Source organism: Macrotis lagotis, chromosome 8 (assembly GCF_037893015.1).
Source record: "Macrotis lagotis isolate mMagLag1 chromosome 8, bilby.v1.9.chrom.fasta, whole genome shotgun sequence".
Lineage (NCBI taxonomy): Eukaryota > Metazoa > Chordata > Mammalia > Peramelemorphia > Peramelidae > Macrotis > Macrotis lagotis.
The window spans coordinates 128,036,509-128,051,948 of NC_133665.1; the positions used below are offsets into that span (position 1 = coordinate 128,036,509).

The 15,440-nt window shown below is 35.6% G+C and overlaps 1 long non-coding RNA gene across 2 annotated transcripts in view; it reads left to right on the forward strand.

The window, feature by feature from the left end:
* The first annotated feature begins 361 nt into the window (after positions 1-361).
* Positions 362-15,440, forward strand: part of LOC141494964 (uncharacterized) — a 28,731-nt gene continuing 13,652 nt past the window's right edge. The window contains exons 1-2 of one of the 2 annotated variants that reach the window (XR_012470596.1): positions 362-586; positions 11,209-11,287. This is a non-coding gene — a long non-coding RNA (uncharacterized LOC141494964). Of the gene's footprint in view, positions 587-11,048; positions 11,131-11,208; positions 11,288-15,440 lie in introns of those variants that run through there. The other variant, XR_012470597.1, reaches the window with a different exon arrangement.

Consider the following 15,440-nt stretch of genomic DNA (forward strand, 5'->3'; position numbering starts at 1 on the left):
CAGACTGAGCCAGGAAGACTCATCTTCCTGAGTTCAAATCCCACCTCAAATATTTATTAGCTGTATGACAGGTTACTTAACCCTGGGCATGTTACTTAACCCTGTTTACCTCAGTTTCTTATCTGTAAAATGAGCTTGAGATGGAAGTGGCAAACTACTCCAGTATCTTTGCCAAGAAACCACAAAACAGGGCCATGAAGAGTTGGACATGACTGAAAAGACTGAACAACAACAACCATTAATTAAATTTAAAATATACTCATGAAGCATCTCCTACGGGCAAGGCAATATACCTTGACATATACTGGACTACATGCAAGAATTCCAATTCCTTCACCTGGGAAACAATGTAGAATTCTTACCAAAACAAATGGCCTTGAGAAATATAACATATTATAGTGCTTATATCTTAAATGGAAAATTTATTTAACTTTGATTTTACATACCTTTCATTCAAATACAGCAAGCAAAAAGAAGACAGAATTTATCTGTGTCGTGATTTTACATCAACTGATGCTGATGGTGGAAGATGACGCTTATATTGAAATTCAACATATAGATAACCATCTTGGTGATCCAGAGTAAGGTATTTCTTCTCACTAGACCTTCTGTATCTGTCTAATAAGTGCATTGGATTAGATTTCTTTGATCCTTTTCAGTTCTCTGATGCCATGATAATACCTAAGTGATCTTTTGCCTTTAAGCTACTCTAACACTTTATTTATACCATTTTTTTACTCCTACCTAAAAGTCTGTGCCTTATAAATCTTTGTATCTAGCATATTCCTACTAGTCACTCAGTATTTGTTGGATGAATAAATGAAAATCGGAGCTGATTTCCTATATTCTTTTTAAAAGGAGGTGGCATAATGGAAAAGGTAATATTTTTAGAATCAGAAGATAGGTTCAAATCTTGTCCCTTCCATATACCAACTGCATGACTTTGGGCAAGTCAGATGACTTCTCTAGGTCCCAATTTGATCATCCTTCAAATGAGAAGTTTGGACCACATCGTCTCTGAGAATCTTTCTAGTTCTAAATCTTATGTTCCTATGATTAAAATTTTGCATTATTTTCATATATCATATTAAATAATCATTAGATTGCATTCACTTTCAGTTGGAATGAATTCATTGTGTTAATCTTGCTTTTGTTGATTATTATTTGAACTTTATTTTCATAAAAAAGGAGTGGTTTCTTTATATTGGAGCTATAAATGAAAATATCTAGTAATTTTGCCATTGCTTTGTACCACCATCCTAATGAAATCGGCATAAAGATTATCATTTCTAATCAGACCCTAAAGGACTATCTCCTGGGCAAAAACAATGATTATAATTAGAAATACTAAGAGTACTGTATACATCTGTATATATATCCTACATTATTGTCCAGTTGAAGAATATAAGGACTTTCTTTTTGCAGTCTTTGTAGTCTGTAGTTTGACACAACTGTGTTAGTAAGTCTTCCCTAAGAAGGAGGTAGCTCTGCTTTGTTTTTCCAATACCCTTCATAATACCATCCATCCTGACTTTCTAGAGTCACAATATATTATCCTTTTTCTTGTAAAGTCCAATCCAATTGACCTTCTCTTTGTTTCTCACACAAGGTTCTCCTTACCCTCTTCAATGTCTTCACATTAATCATGCTGGGAATGGACTTCACTCCAAAACCTACTTCCAAGAATCAACTCCTCCTTTAAAGACATAGTTTAATCACCATCTTCAACAGGAATCCTTTCTTGAATCAGTTGCTTTTATACTTTTATACTTTTATGTGTATACTTCTCCTCACTGGGTGAATATTCATCAGTTCTTTGAGAATGGGCAATTTCATCCTTTCATATTCATATTCCCAGTGCCTCACATAGTTCCTGATGCTAAAATGCTTGCTCATTAATTGGTTGACTTATTAAGGCTTAATCCTGAAACCCTTTCTGTCACCAGAAAAAATAATAATGAACACTTGATGATTAATTGATTGAATCCAGTCCTGAAATCCTTCCTCCCTTCAGCACAGAAGATACAATCATAATTCCATGATGATGATTTCAGGGAGAAAAGGACATAATTAGCATTTTCACAGACCTCTTAACTAGGAACTAAGATGAAATTTAATAAGGATAAATATTATCTTATGCCTAACTTTAAAAAAATCAACAAATAGAAGTTGTATAACAATATTTTAGAAGTTTGCCTAAGAAAGATCTGGGGACTTTTATCAACTACAAGCACTATATGAATCTTCATGGTGATAATGAGTCAAAAGTCCTATGAGCATATGCTGTATTAATGGAAACATAGCATTCAGAAATAAGGAAATGCCACTTCATATCCTTTGCTAGTAAGATCACATCTGGAATATTCTGTGCCTACGTTTTAGAAGGATCTTAACGAGGAAGTAACTACTCCAAATTATACTCCCTTTAAAAGCTAAGGACAACTTACTTATGTCCTAAGCATCACACAAAGCACGTTACACAATTACACAAAATGAAAATATCATAATATTTGATCCTCACCACAATCCCTGGAGATAAGTGCTATCCTTATCCATATTGTTGAGTTGAAGAAACTGAGGCAGACAGGTTAAGTGACTTGCTTAGGGTTACCACACAGCTAAAAAGTACCTGAGACCACATTTGACTTCAAATCTTCTTGCCTCCAGGCCCATACTGTATTTATTACTATTCCTAGCTTCTTTAATAAGCTCTAAAAGAGAGAAAATGGGATAGGAAAAAGGTTCTCAAGCTAATTCCATTTGCATTTGGCAGGTGAAGAAGCTAGGTGTGTTTAGCCTGAATAAAGGAAAATTTACAGGGGACACGATAGCTCTTCTTAAGTTTTTGAAAGGCTGCCATGTGGAAGAGGCATTAGACTTTGTTCTGGTTGGCACCAGAGGGTAGAACCAGGAGCTTTGGGTGGATACTGGGAAAAGACAGGTTTAGACTTGATATAAGAGAAACACTTCCAAAATATCTTCCATAAAGGACAAACTTCTGCTTCAGAAAGTCATGGATTCTTCTTCTTGGATAGTTTTTGAGCAGAAGCTCCATAACTATGAAAACAATTCTTGCTTAATTACAGGTTGGACTAGCTGGCCCCTCAGTTAGTACCTCTCTGAGATTCTAGGATTCTGGAATGACCAAGTGAATGTTAGAAGATACAAAACAAAACAGCACAAAAAAAGAAGTGTTTTATACATGAGGATAAGGAGGGAAAAAGAAAAGATGGTAGATAGCACATGACAAAGAATCTTTTGCTTATATAATCTCATTTTGGAGGGATTGACTTTTAAGTCGATTTTGCAAAAGTTAGCAGAAAATTTTGTACCTTTTATAGACAAAATGGTACCTGAATATAAAGAAAAAAAAGTTATCAAATTCTCACAAGAGCTAAACAGTCTTCTGAAATGCACTTGTTAATATGAGAAAATGCACCCTGAAGAGAGATAGAAGCTTAGAATGGAAAGTTCACAGACTTTGAAGGCAGGGGACTTGGGGTTGAAATTCAATATTTAGTATTTGCATAACCTTAGTCAAGTCATTTCCCACTCTTTGCCCCTATAAAATGAGAACTAGATTGAAAATTGGCCTCTGAGGTTTCTTCCTGTTTCCCATTTATGATCCTAAACCAAATGGGGGAATACATAACACTGATTGTGAAGCCAGAAGGTCTAACTTTCAGTCAACTTCACCCATTATTACCTGCTTAGGAGCTAGGAACCTTGCTCAACTTCTTTCAACCTTAGCTCTCAGCTTGTAAAATAGAAATAATACCTTCCTTGCCTTCCTCACAGGTTGTTGGGAACTGAGAACATGGATTATGAAAGCATTTTGTGAACTATAAAGGGCCTATCCATATAAATATCCATGAGAGGAAAGAATTGTGATGATTTTCACAATGTGAACACAGCTCATATCCTTGTGGCTATCAGAATAAGAGAGATTCTCCCCTTGAAGGAGAAAATGAATGATTCTCCTTCCTATAAATTGCATGAACCAGTGAACCACCCTGGGTCTCAGAGCATGAACATATTTATGGGCAAAAATGTTGAAGGAAACAATTAAACTTTGCGACTTTTTTAAAACCAAGATAGTAAAGGTCTGAAAGAGAAATAACTTCAGAGCAATAACAATTGGCAAATGTACATATGAATTCCTCCTATATTGTCAAATTGTTGTTTTGATCCATCATTTTTGAGGGAGATCAATGAAATCACCATGTTGGTGCCAGGGTGTGGTAAGTTTGGCTGTGACTGATCAGTCCATTGAAAGTTCAGAAGGCATTACCACAGATCAGATACAAGTGGTCTATTAGAACATCCAGAGTGGAAGTGCTCTGGAATTGCACATCCCACATTTTCTTTGGGCTTCTTATATTCTGCTTTCCTCATAGAGTAGAAGGCAGGCATGGGCTAGTATTTCCCATACCTCACATAGATGATGAGATTGATGCATATATTACCAGAGATTGCTCCATATTTGGAAGAATTCTAAAGACAGTAGGGGGAAATACATAGAAAATTGTGTCAAATTTATAAAAATACAAGTCATTCTCCAATTGATAAATGTTCAAAGGATGTGAATTGGCAGTTGTCAGATTAAGAAATCAAATGAAAAAATTGTCTAGGGGCAGTTAGGTGGTGCAGTGGATAGAGCACCAGCCCTGGAGTCAGGAGGACCTGAGTTCAAATCCGACCTCAGACACTTAATAATTACCTAGCTGTGTGGCCTTGGGCAAGCCACTTAACCCCATTTGCCTTGAAATAATCCTAAAAAATTTATCTAAATCACTAATTTTTAGAGAAATTAAAATTAAAACAACTCTGAAGTATCACTTCACACCTATCAAATTGGTTATGATGATTGAAAAGGAAAATGATAAACATTGGAAAGGATATGGGATGCCAGTGCATTGTTAGAAGAAGTGTGAAAGGGCAGCTAGGTGGCACAGTGGATAAAGCACCAGCCCTGGAGTCAGGAGTACCTCGGTTCAAATCTGGTCTCAGATATTTAATAATTACCTAGCTGTGTGGCCTTGGGCAAGCCACTTAACCCCGTTTGCCTTGCAAAAACCTAAAAAAAACACTTATAAAAAAAAGAAGAAGAAGTGTGAAATGATTCAACCATTCTGGAAAGCAATTTGGAACTATGTCCAAAGGGCAAAGTATGCATACCCAGCAACATCATTACTAGTTTTTTATCCCAAATCATAAAAAAGGGGGAAGGGCCTACATGTACAAAAATATTTATAGCAGCTCTTTTTTTATAATGGAAAAGAATTGGTTGAGGGGATGCCCATCATTTAAGAAATAGCTAAACAAATTAAGGAATATGAGTGTAAAGAACTGGTGTATGAGAAATGATAAACAGGTGGATTTAGAAAAAATTTGAAAAGATTTACATGAACTTATGTAAAATGAAATTAATAGAACTAGGAAAACACTGTACACAGTAACAGCAATATTGCATAATAATCAACCATGAATGACTTCATTCTTCTTAGCTGTACAGTGTCTGAAAGACTCATGGAAAGTACTTTCTGGAGAAAGAACTGATTAAATCTGAATACAGATCAAAGTACACTGTTTTCACTTTCTTTATCTTTTCATGCTTTTTCCCCTTTTGGCCTGTTTCTTCTTTCATAGCAATGCTAATATGGAAATATGCTTTTACATAATTGCACAAATATAACCTATATTAAATTGCTTACCATTTTAGGGAGGGGAAATAGGAGGAAGAGAGAAAATTTGCAACTCAAAATTTTTTAAATGAATGTCAAAAATTGTCTTTACATGTAATTAGGAAAATAAGAAAATATTGCTTAAGAAAGAAAAAATTAAGGAGGAGAGAAAAGTATCAAGTTGTCCATCAAACTGACACTCACAAAGTCATTGTGCTAAACTCATCATTGTATGTCTGTGAAATTTGAAAAGCCTGCCAGTTCCATGCCATAAAATTAAACTACTTCCACTTGAACTGTCTCAGGAAGTTCCTAAAGATTACCTAGCAAGAAAAGGTATGAGACACTAAGGTTTTCTCTAGAGTTGAATTGCCATGAATGGTATGGGAAGCTATAACATTACATTGAAGCAGCTTGAAGGATAAAAATGGATAATCTTTCTCATTTCTACCCAATCTGATTTATCTTTTATTTTATATCCAGAATAATCTTTTTTGTAATGAGATGTATAACTTTTGACCCTAAATTAGCTTTGAAATGTCATCATGAAGTTGGATATTAATGAAGAGATTAAAAGCATATGAAGGCTATTCAAAATGTAGTTCTATCTTCAAAAAATGTAAAAAAAATGCCCCCCCAAAGGACCTTAAAAATTAATAGAATTCAAAGAAGTTAACATGGGACTGTCCTGTGAATGTTTCCTAGAAGAAATACACTCTTTAAGACATCTTTTTTAAATTTATTTTTTTTACCTCAGCTGCTTGCAAAAGCAAGTTTCAACATTTACTTCCAAAACCTTGAATTTCAAATTCTTTCCCTTCCTCCCACCAGACTTCCCACACTGAGATAGAAAGTTACTTGGTGTAGGTTAAAAATGTGTAGTCATGAAACATATTACTACAGTAGTCATGTTGTAAAAGTAAACCTAATCCTCCCCCAAAAAGAAAGAGAAACCTCAAGAAAAATAAAGCAAGGAAAAAAAACTGCACTTTAATCTATATTCAGACATCATCAGTTTATTCTTTGGAGTGGATAGCATTCTTTATCATAAGTCTATTTCAATATTTTTCCCACAGTTGTTTTACTTGCTGTATTTCCCTCCATCCTATTCCCACCCACCCCCATTTCCCCTATTCTCTCTCCTTTCACCCTAACCTTCCTCAAAAATATGCTGCATCTGACTACCCCCCAACAATCTTCCCTCTCTTCTATCACCTACACCCTCTTCCCCCTTCCCCTGTCCCCTTTCTCTCATCCCTTCCTTCTCCTATTTTCCTCTAAGGTAAGATAGATTTCTATACACAATTGAATGTGTATGTATGTTATTTCCTCTCTGAGTCACTTCCAATGAGAGTAAAGGCTCACTCACTCACTCCCCCTTACCTCCCCCCCTTCTTAACTCTTTTATGTGAAATAACTTTCCCACATTCTACCTCTCTTTTTCCTATTCCCCATTATATTCCTTTATCATCCATTAACTCTACCTTTTTAATTATACCTTTGGGCAGCTAGGAGGTACAGTGGATAGAGCACCAGCTCTGGAGTCAGGAGCACCTGAGTTTGAATCTGACCTCAGACAATAATTACCTAGCTGTGTGGCCTTGGGCAAGTCACTCACCCCATTGCCTTTCAAAAACCAAAATATTTATGTATTACATATTTATATGCTATACCTTCAAATTCAACTCCTTCCTGTACCTTATCTATATATGCTACTTCTAACTGCCCTAATGAATGAGAATATTCATATGAATTATAAGTATCATCTTCCCATGCAAGAATACATGCAGTTCAACATCATTAAATCCCTCATAATTTACCCTTCTCATCCACCTTCTCTATGCCTCACCTGAGTCCTGTACTTGAAGATCAAACTTTCTATTTAGCTCATTTGAAATTCCCCTGGTTCACTGAAAGTCCATCTTTTCCCCTGGAAGAGGATTTCAATTTTGCTAAGTAGTTGATTCTCAGTTGCATTCCAAGCTCATTAGTCTTCCAGAATATTATATTTCTAACCCTATGAGCCCTTAATTGTATGCTGCTAAGTCCTGTGTAGTCCTGACTAAAACTCCACAATATTTGAATTGTGTCCTTCTGGCTGCTTGTAATATTTTCTCTTTGATGTGGGAGTTCTGAAAATTTGGTAATAATATTCCTGGGGGTTATTTTTGGATCTCTTTCAGGAGGAGATTGGTGGATTCTCTCAATTTCTGTTTTACTTTCTGCTTCAAGGATTCAGGGCAATTTTCCTATAGAAATTCTTTAGAAATGAAATCAAGAGCATGAGCATGACTTTCAGGTAGCCCAATAATTTTTAAATTGTCTCTTCTAGATCTGTTTTCCAGATCTGTTATTTTTTAAATGAGATATTTCACATTTTATTCTAGTTTTTCATTCTTTTGTTTTATTGGTTCTTCACAACGTCATCAGTTTCCTTTAGCTCCATTCTACATTTTAAGGAATTATTTTATTCAGAGACCTTTTGTAATTCTTTTCCCATCTGGCCTATTCTGCTTTTTTAAGGCATTCTTCTCCTCGTTGGCCTTTTGGATTGCCTTTTCTATTTTACTCAAATTGGTTTTTAAGATGATATTTTCTTCAGTATTTTTAGCAATTCCTTCACCAAAACTGCTGACTTTGTTTTCTACATTTTCCTGCACTGCTCTCATTTGTCTTCCCATTTTTCCTCTACCTCCCTTACTTGTTTTTCAAAATCTTTTTTGAACTCTTCCATTAGCTTAAGACAAATACATATTTTTCTTGGAGGGTTGGATATAGAAGTTTCGACCTTGTTTTCTTCCGAGTGTGTAATTTGATCGGAACAAAGTAACTGTCTATGGTTGGCTTTTTTTTTCTGTTGTTTCCTCATTTCCCCAGTCTATGATTTGATTTTAACACTTCATTAAGATAGCGTTTTGCTTCCAGGATGAAGGATACACTGTCCAAAGCTTTTGAGGGTTTTTTCAGAAGTTTTCAGGGACACCCCTGCCCCAGGGCCCTTAATTCCTCCAAGGTCTTATGAGAGGCTCTGATTGCTCTCCTGTCCTGTTCATTATTCCATGGATCACCATAAGCACTCCCTTCTTCCCTGGAACTGTGAGGAGGGTTCCTGCTCTGATATGGCAGTAACACTCCTTTTTCTGAGACTAGGGCCCAAGCTGGGATCTGAGTATGGGTAAAGCCACAGAATCTTGCCTCAGGAATAGATAGCAAAGAGATCTCTGCAATCTCCCCCAACTCTGTTATGGTCCATGGACTAAGCACCCTGGAAGCAACTGCCTGATGGTCCTGGATGGCTCCCAAGCCTACTGCTGGTTCCCAGGATCCAGGTCTGCACTGAGGTCTGCCTTGGATTGGACTCTGCTTTCATTCTGATGTGGCAGAGTTTTTCTGCTGAGTTTCCCAATTGTCCTTGGCAATCCCTGGGCTGAGAAGGCTTGAAACCATCACTGCTGCCACAGATCCAGTTGTCTCCCCAGGGACTCAGGCATCCCCAGTCTGTTTCTTGATGGCTGGAGCCATTTTGGTCTTGTGCAGCCCAGGCTATGCTGCAGGCCTTTTCTAACCCTGGTTTAACAGACCCTTCCCCCACATCTTACAAGTTGTCTTAGGCTGGAAAATTGTTGCACTTGGTCTTTTTGTGAGTTCTGCCACTCTAGATTTTGGTTGGAGTCATCATTTTAAAGATATCTGGAGTAGACTGATGGGGAGCTTTTTAGAATTCCTGCCTTTACTCTGCCATCTTGTCTCCCCTCTTTAAGATATCTTAAAAGTGAAGGATACGAAAAGAGGATAGACTTCTGTTTGAGATAAGGATGTCTCCTGGGTCCACTCCAGAGTCCATAAACATTAGCAATCTGATTTCTCTACTGATCACTCTATGTGAACCAAAATGTAACTTTGTCATGCATCTCCTTCCCCATAGTTTCATTAAATGACTTAGAGACTCAATTTCTACACTTGGAAATAAAAGGACTTTATCCAGAAAGGGAAAGAATTGTGTTAGCAGGCAATTCCAACTGCCTCAAAACTCTAGGACTCAAGGTTCAAAGGAGAAATGTAAGTTATGATAGTATTACTAGTGCATCTATTACAAAATAAATGATGCCCTCAAGGACATGATATTGAGAATTACCTCCAAATGTTGTAGAGGTATTTGGTGTACAGTAATAGTCTGAGATTCCACCATGCTTGATAGGGCAGCAAGACTTTATTACCACACAGTTTCTGGTGATGTCTCTCACTTCCCAAATATTGAAGACTAAGCCATCTTCTTCAGAATTTAAAGGAAACATCTATATTTAAGAGTACACTAAATCAAGAAACAATGTAACAGGAAAAGAGGAAAGAAATAGGGGAGGCTAGGTGGCGTAGTGGATAAATCACCAGCCCTGGAGTCAGGAGCACCTAGGTTCAAATCTGGTCTCAGACATTTAATAATTACCTAGCTGTGTGGCCTTGGGCAAGCCACTTAACCCTGTTTGCCTTGCAAAAACCTAAAAAAAAAAAAAAGGAAAGAAATTCATACTGATCTGGGAAAAAAATTTAGTTTTCCAAATTATAGTATATAGTATATAGTTATCCAAATTATAGTATAAGTATAGTATGGTATAGTATAGTATAGTATAGATACTATTGTATGACCTGCAATAGCCCTGATGTGAATCTGGACATATACTTCCAAGAATCAGGTCGAGTAGAAAAACATATCCAAATACGCAAGGTCGGGAAGTGAAAATCTACCAACTTTATTTTTGGAAACTCAGACTTTTTATAGCAAAAACTTATCTCAGGAATGACCAATTAAAGGAGAACCAGTTTCACAATTTCCTGGGTAAATTTACAATATTTTTTCTTAGAAATCTGCATACTTCTCTATGAGAAAAACCTTTTACAACCACCTCTGGAGCCACAGATTATCCCAGGTCAGGGTTCACTGGTGAACCAATGGATCCATAAAATGAGCAATAATCCACACATAACTTTGATGAAGAAGATCACCAAGGATATGTGAATATCACTCCCAGGGGCTGGCCCTCTACACTATAGTATAGTGCATAATATAGTTATATTATAAGTATAGTATATTTTAAGAACTTCTTATAGTAGCTCAGAAAAAGGACAATGATCAATTAACCAACAAGCCTTTTAATGTATTGATAGTTGTCTCAGTTAAAGTGAGTCACAAATGATCAACTTTGAAATTAAAAAAGTCCAATTAACCATATGAATTAGGCTAGAATTTCCACTCATTTTTAAAAAAGGAAGTTGTTCTTTGGGAGCAATGTGGCATGTTGTTGCTATGGTTTTGCATGGTTACCTGTGGATGCCACAGGTCTGGGAAATCTATCCATTGTGAGCCCACTCTTAGAACCCAAGTTTGTTGGCTTTACTTTGCAATACAACTCCAAAGTGACCAGACATGTGTGCGCTTTACATTACTAAGGTTTGAGGTGGTTGTTGTTGTTGTGCTTTCATTGCTCTACTCTGCAAATACAATCAGCAAAAATCTCTTTTTTCTCAGGTCAGTAAAGAACATTGTGAAAGAAAAGAAGGATCACAGTTTCTCATCAATGCTGAACATCTAGTCAACAGTCTATCTGGTAAGAATTTCTTTCTCTCTACATCTTTTTATCCAAGTCTCCTTGGATAAAATCTCCTTCCCAAAACTCAACACTGTTCTCTCAGATCTTTTCTTATATCTATTTTTGATCCTTTACTCCTTCCACTACTTCTGTGCCTTCTTACATATTTAGGTTTCTTTTATAGCACTGCTTAATCCATTAGAGGGTAGCTAGGTAGCACAATGTACCTGAAATTAGAAAAAAAACAGAAATCTGGCCTCAGACACTTACTGTGTGACACTGGGCAAGTCACTTAACCTTTCTTGCTTCAGTTTCCTCTTCTAGAAAATGAGAATGGCAAACTGCTCCAGGATCTTTTCCAAAAAGCAAAAAATAAAAATCTAAAATAAGGTCACAAGGAGTTAAACATGAATAAATGATTGAATTTTGTGCAAGACTTCACCCCATCTCATATTCCCATTTCATTTTTCACAATATCAAAAATACCTTCATCTCAAAACTACGCACACCCCTACACACACACACACACACACACACGCATGTGCACACTTATACACAGATAGAGATAATATAGAGATACATATATAGATTTTATATTGCCTTTTCTCCAAATTACACCTTATTTTATCCTCTAGTCATCTTTTCTCTTTCCTTAGAAAACTGCTGCAGCCAATCTATGATCTTTTCTCTTTAGGGCCAACCTTCTTCCTGCACCAGGATTATCACAAGTCCTCTTATCACCTGAAATGTAGTAAAAAGAACACTAACTTGAGTCAGAAAATCTGGATTCAAGACAATTCTAAAACTAAAATCACCTATGTGATCTCTTGGCCCTGATCACATCTTCTCTAAGATGAAGGATTTTAACTAAATGACCCCCAAACCCTTTCTACTCCTATATCTTATTATTTCATTTTTATTCTCTTTTTTTTTCTTTTTTAGCCCTATCACTTAGCACATTACCTAGCATCTAATGAGTACATTATTCAATGCTGCATCTTTGTTAAAATATATATATATATATATATATATGTATATAATACAGTCCTCTTTAAAAGATAAACATGGAACTTTATACAAAAGAGCATGATGCAAGCATAACATACCAGATTATAAAAATTCTATTATATTTCATAATAAAGAATTCTTATAGACTATATCCAACTTGAATCTGCATATTTCAAAGAAATTTAACTACTTGAAGTTGGTGCCCTATATCTTACCCAAATTTCCCTTCTCACCTAGTAGCTAGTATAGTGTCCTATATATATATATATATATATATATATATATATATATATATATATATATATATATAAATATTACCTGCTTAACATGCTTAACAAATGTCAGTTGTAAAAAAGGGTTTAGAAAGGAGACAAAATCAGAAAAATTATTAGCAGGTGGGAAATATAAATTCTATGAGACAAGGCTGAGGAATAATCTATTGAAGCCTATGGAGACTTGTGAAAACAACAAAAATATTAAATTATCTACTGTGATCCATTATTCATTGGAGTGATGGACTACAGCTAAATGGGAAAAGCATACTTACAGATCATCCTGTATGCAATAAAAATAAGAAAAATGATTCTATCCTAAAAAGAATCTGGTCATTGTAGAAAAAATAATAGACAATGAATGGATCACCTGACAAATTGAAGGAATCCCACAAGACCACAAATAGCTGAACAAGAAGCCAAAAACTTGGTGGAGCAAAACAGTTGGATCTAGTTGTTCAGACAGAAGCATATTTTTCTGCAAGATCATTAACTCTGCTATTTACTAAGTTCTGCTCTCTTATTGTGTCAAGCAACAATCACCCACATGAATGACTATGAATGATGAACATAGACTACTTGTTCTCCATCTCCATAGAGAATCATGTAAAAGGATATAGGCTTAAGTCCCATCAAAATAGAGTTTTATTAGATACAAGGAACAACTTCATGAGCATGCACATGAACAAACACTAGATCAGACTACCAAAAAAATTGATATTTCTGGCTCTGGTGTTATTTTAGCCAGAAATATTAATATATGTCATCCACATTTGCCTAGCCAGAAGCAAAGAGGAAAACAGATGACTACTTGAAGAGGTCCTCAGTGCCTCTGATTCTGTAATTACTTCAGAAAGTTTCAAAAAAGATTAAGAATGCCATGAAATATCTGTCATTTTGTTTAAATGAAACAAAATATAATATGAAAGACCTGTTCATTTATGATTTGAAATCATAGTGAAATCTCATTTTAATTTGGTGAGAGAACTCAAGATAAAGAATTATACTTTTACTTCAAAGTAAAGACAGCTTTGTATCTCATTTTTATTTGACAAATAGAAATTGTGCTTTGCAGTATGACACATGACCTCTTATTGATGGTTTGACCTTGTGTCCACATGACAGGTCAGAGGAAAGAGAACTTTCCTTGTTAGAGCCCCTCTTGGTGCATTTATTAAAAATAGTTGTAGACTGCAGATCACATTTGATCAGTTTGGTAGTAAGACAGGCAAAAAAAACCAGGAAGCAAAATTAGGACTGCAGTGAGTCAATAAGCCATGGATAGGAACACCAAAAATCAGAATCTTCAGAAGTAGTAAAAGTCATAGCTTAGCCTTAAGGTCTATAACTAAGTAGGGATCAAGGTTTTGATCATTAGGAAGGAGGAGAATGCCTAAGGTCTGAAAAATTCTTAAGCAACTTGTATCTCTTGCATTTTACCACAAATATAGGATAATGCCTTGTGACCAGTCTAAGGATGCCTACAAGGAGGATGTATTGCATGTGTATCTTCATGTATAAATAATATGAAAGACTAGAATGTGTGCTATGAGATAAGACAAAAGAAAGTCTACCATTGTCCACCCACATTTCCAACAAATTTCTATAATATAAGCATTTTTAAATCTTTGATCTATATTTCAGACACTGGAAACTTACTCATCAAATCCCTCATATCCTCACTAAAGCAATATCAGAAGGAATGAATAAACCAAGTACTTCACACAAGCAAGATAATTTTCCTATCAAGAAAATTTTTATTCTAAAAGACAAATAAAAGGCACACTTTAGTTCTATCCTGAGCAGAGGGAAGGGTGGAAAAGATTAAGGATAAGATGAGAATAAATAAATGAAAATAAATGTATTGTGGGAATGACTAATTCATCATATTTCAACCATTATTATCTTTTAATTCCCTACTTAAGGAAATCCTGGAAAACACACACACACACACACACACACACACACACACACACACACACACACACATATATATATATATATATATATATATATATATATATACACACACACATAACACACTATACACAAGGCTTCAGGACTAGAGTTTTACAAATGTTGCTTAAAAAAACAAGCAGTGGGAAGATGGATTCTTCAAACTGAGGGGAAAAAGGTCAGATTTTATTCTTGTGAAGAATCCCAGAGTTCATTTTGAAGGTATAGTTATGAATATTGTGAGTGGTGATCCATACAAATCAGTCTGAACTTAAAACTAAATCATGATAAACTTACTGCATTCCCTTTTTTTCTGTTTTTTTTAAATAATTGACTAGACTAATAGATCACTGGAATGTCACAGGTATCCCTGGACGTCAGCAAGGTACTTGACAAAATGTTTCATATTGTTGTGGACAAGATGTAGAAAAATGTGGGCTAGATGTTAGGATAGTTAGGTGGCTTTAAAACTGACAGAATGACCAAATCCAAAGAGGAGAAAATAATGTATCAATGCTGTGTCACAAAACTGTCTGTGGCCCTGGGATAAAACCACAGTTTTATCAGTGGTTTATCCAATAACACATACAATATGCTTATAAAATTTGTCAGTGATCTAAAACTGGAAGACATAGCATGGAAAGATGAGATAGAATCAAGATCCCCAAAACTTCTTGACAAATTGGAACAAAACAAAAACACCCCTTATTAGGGCAAATCTCAAGTTTGACTACTGGATTTCAAAACTCAAAAAGTACAGAATGGGGAAGATGCAACTAACTGACATTAAGAACTTGGAAGACAACACCTTGACAATGGCAACCCAAAAGGCCAATCTGAACTGGCATGTTTAGCCCAGAATTGATTGAATCTTGTCCTTCATTATTGAAGACCAAAATAACGTCATTAAGAAAGAGACAAGTTAAAGTGTATTC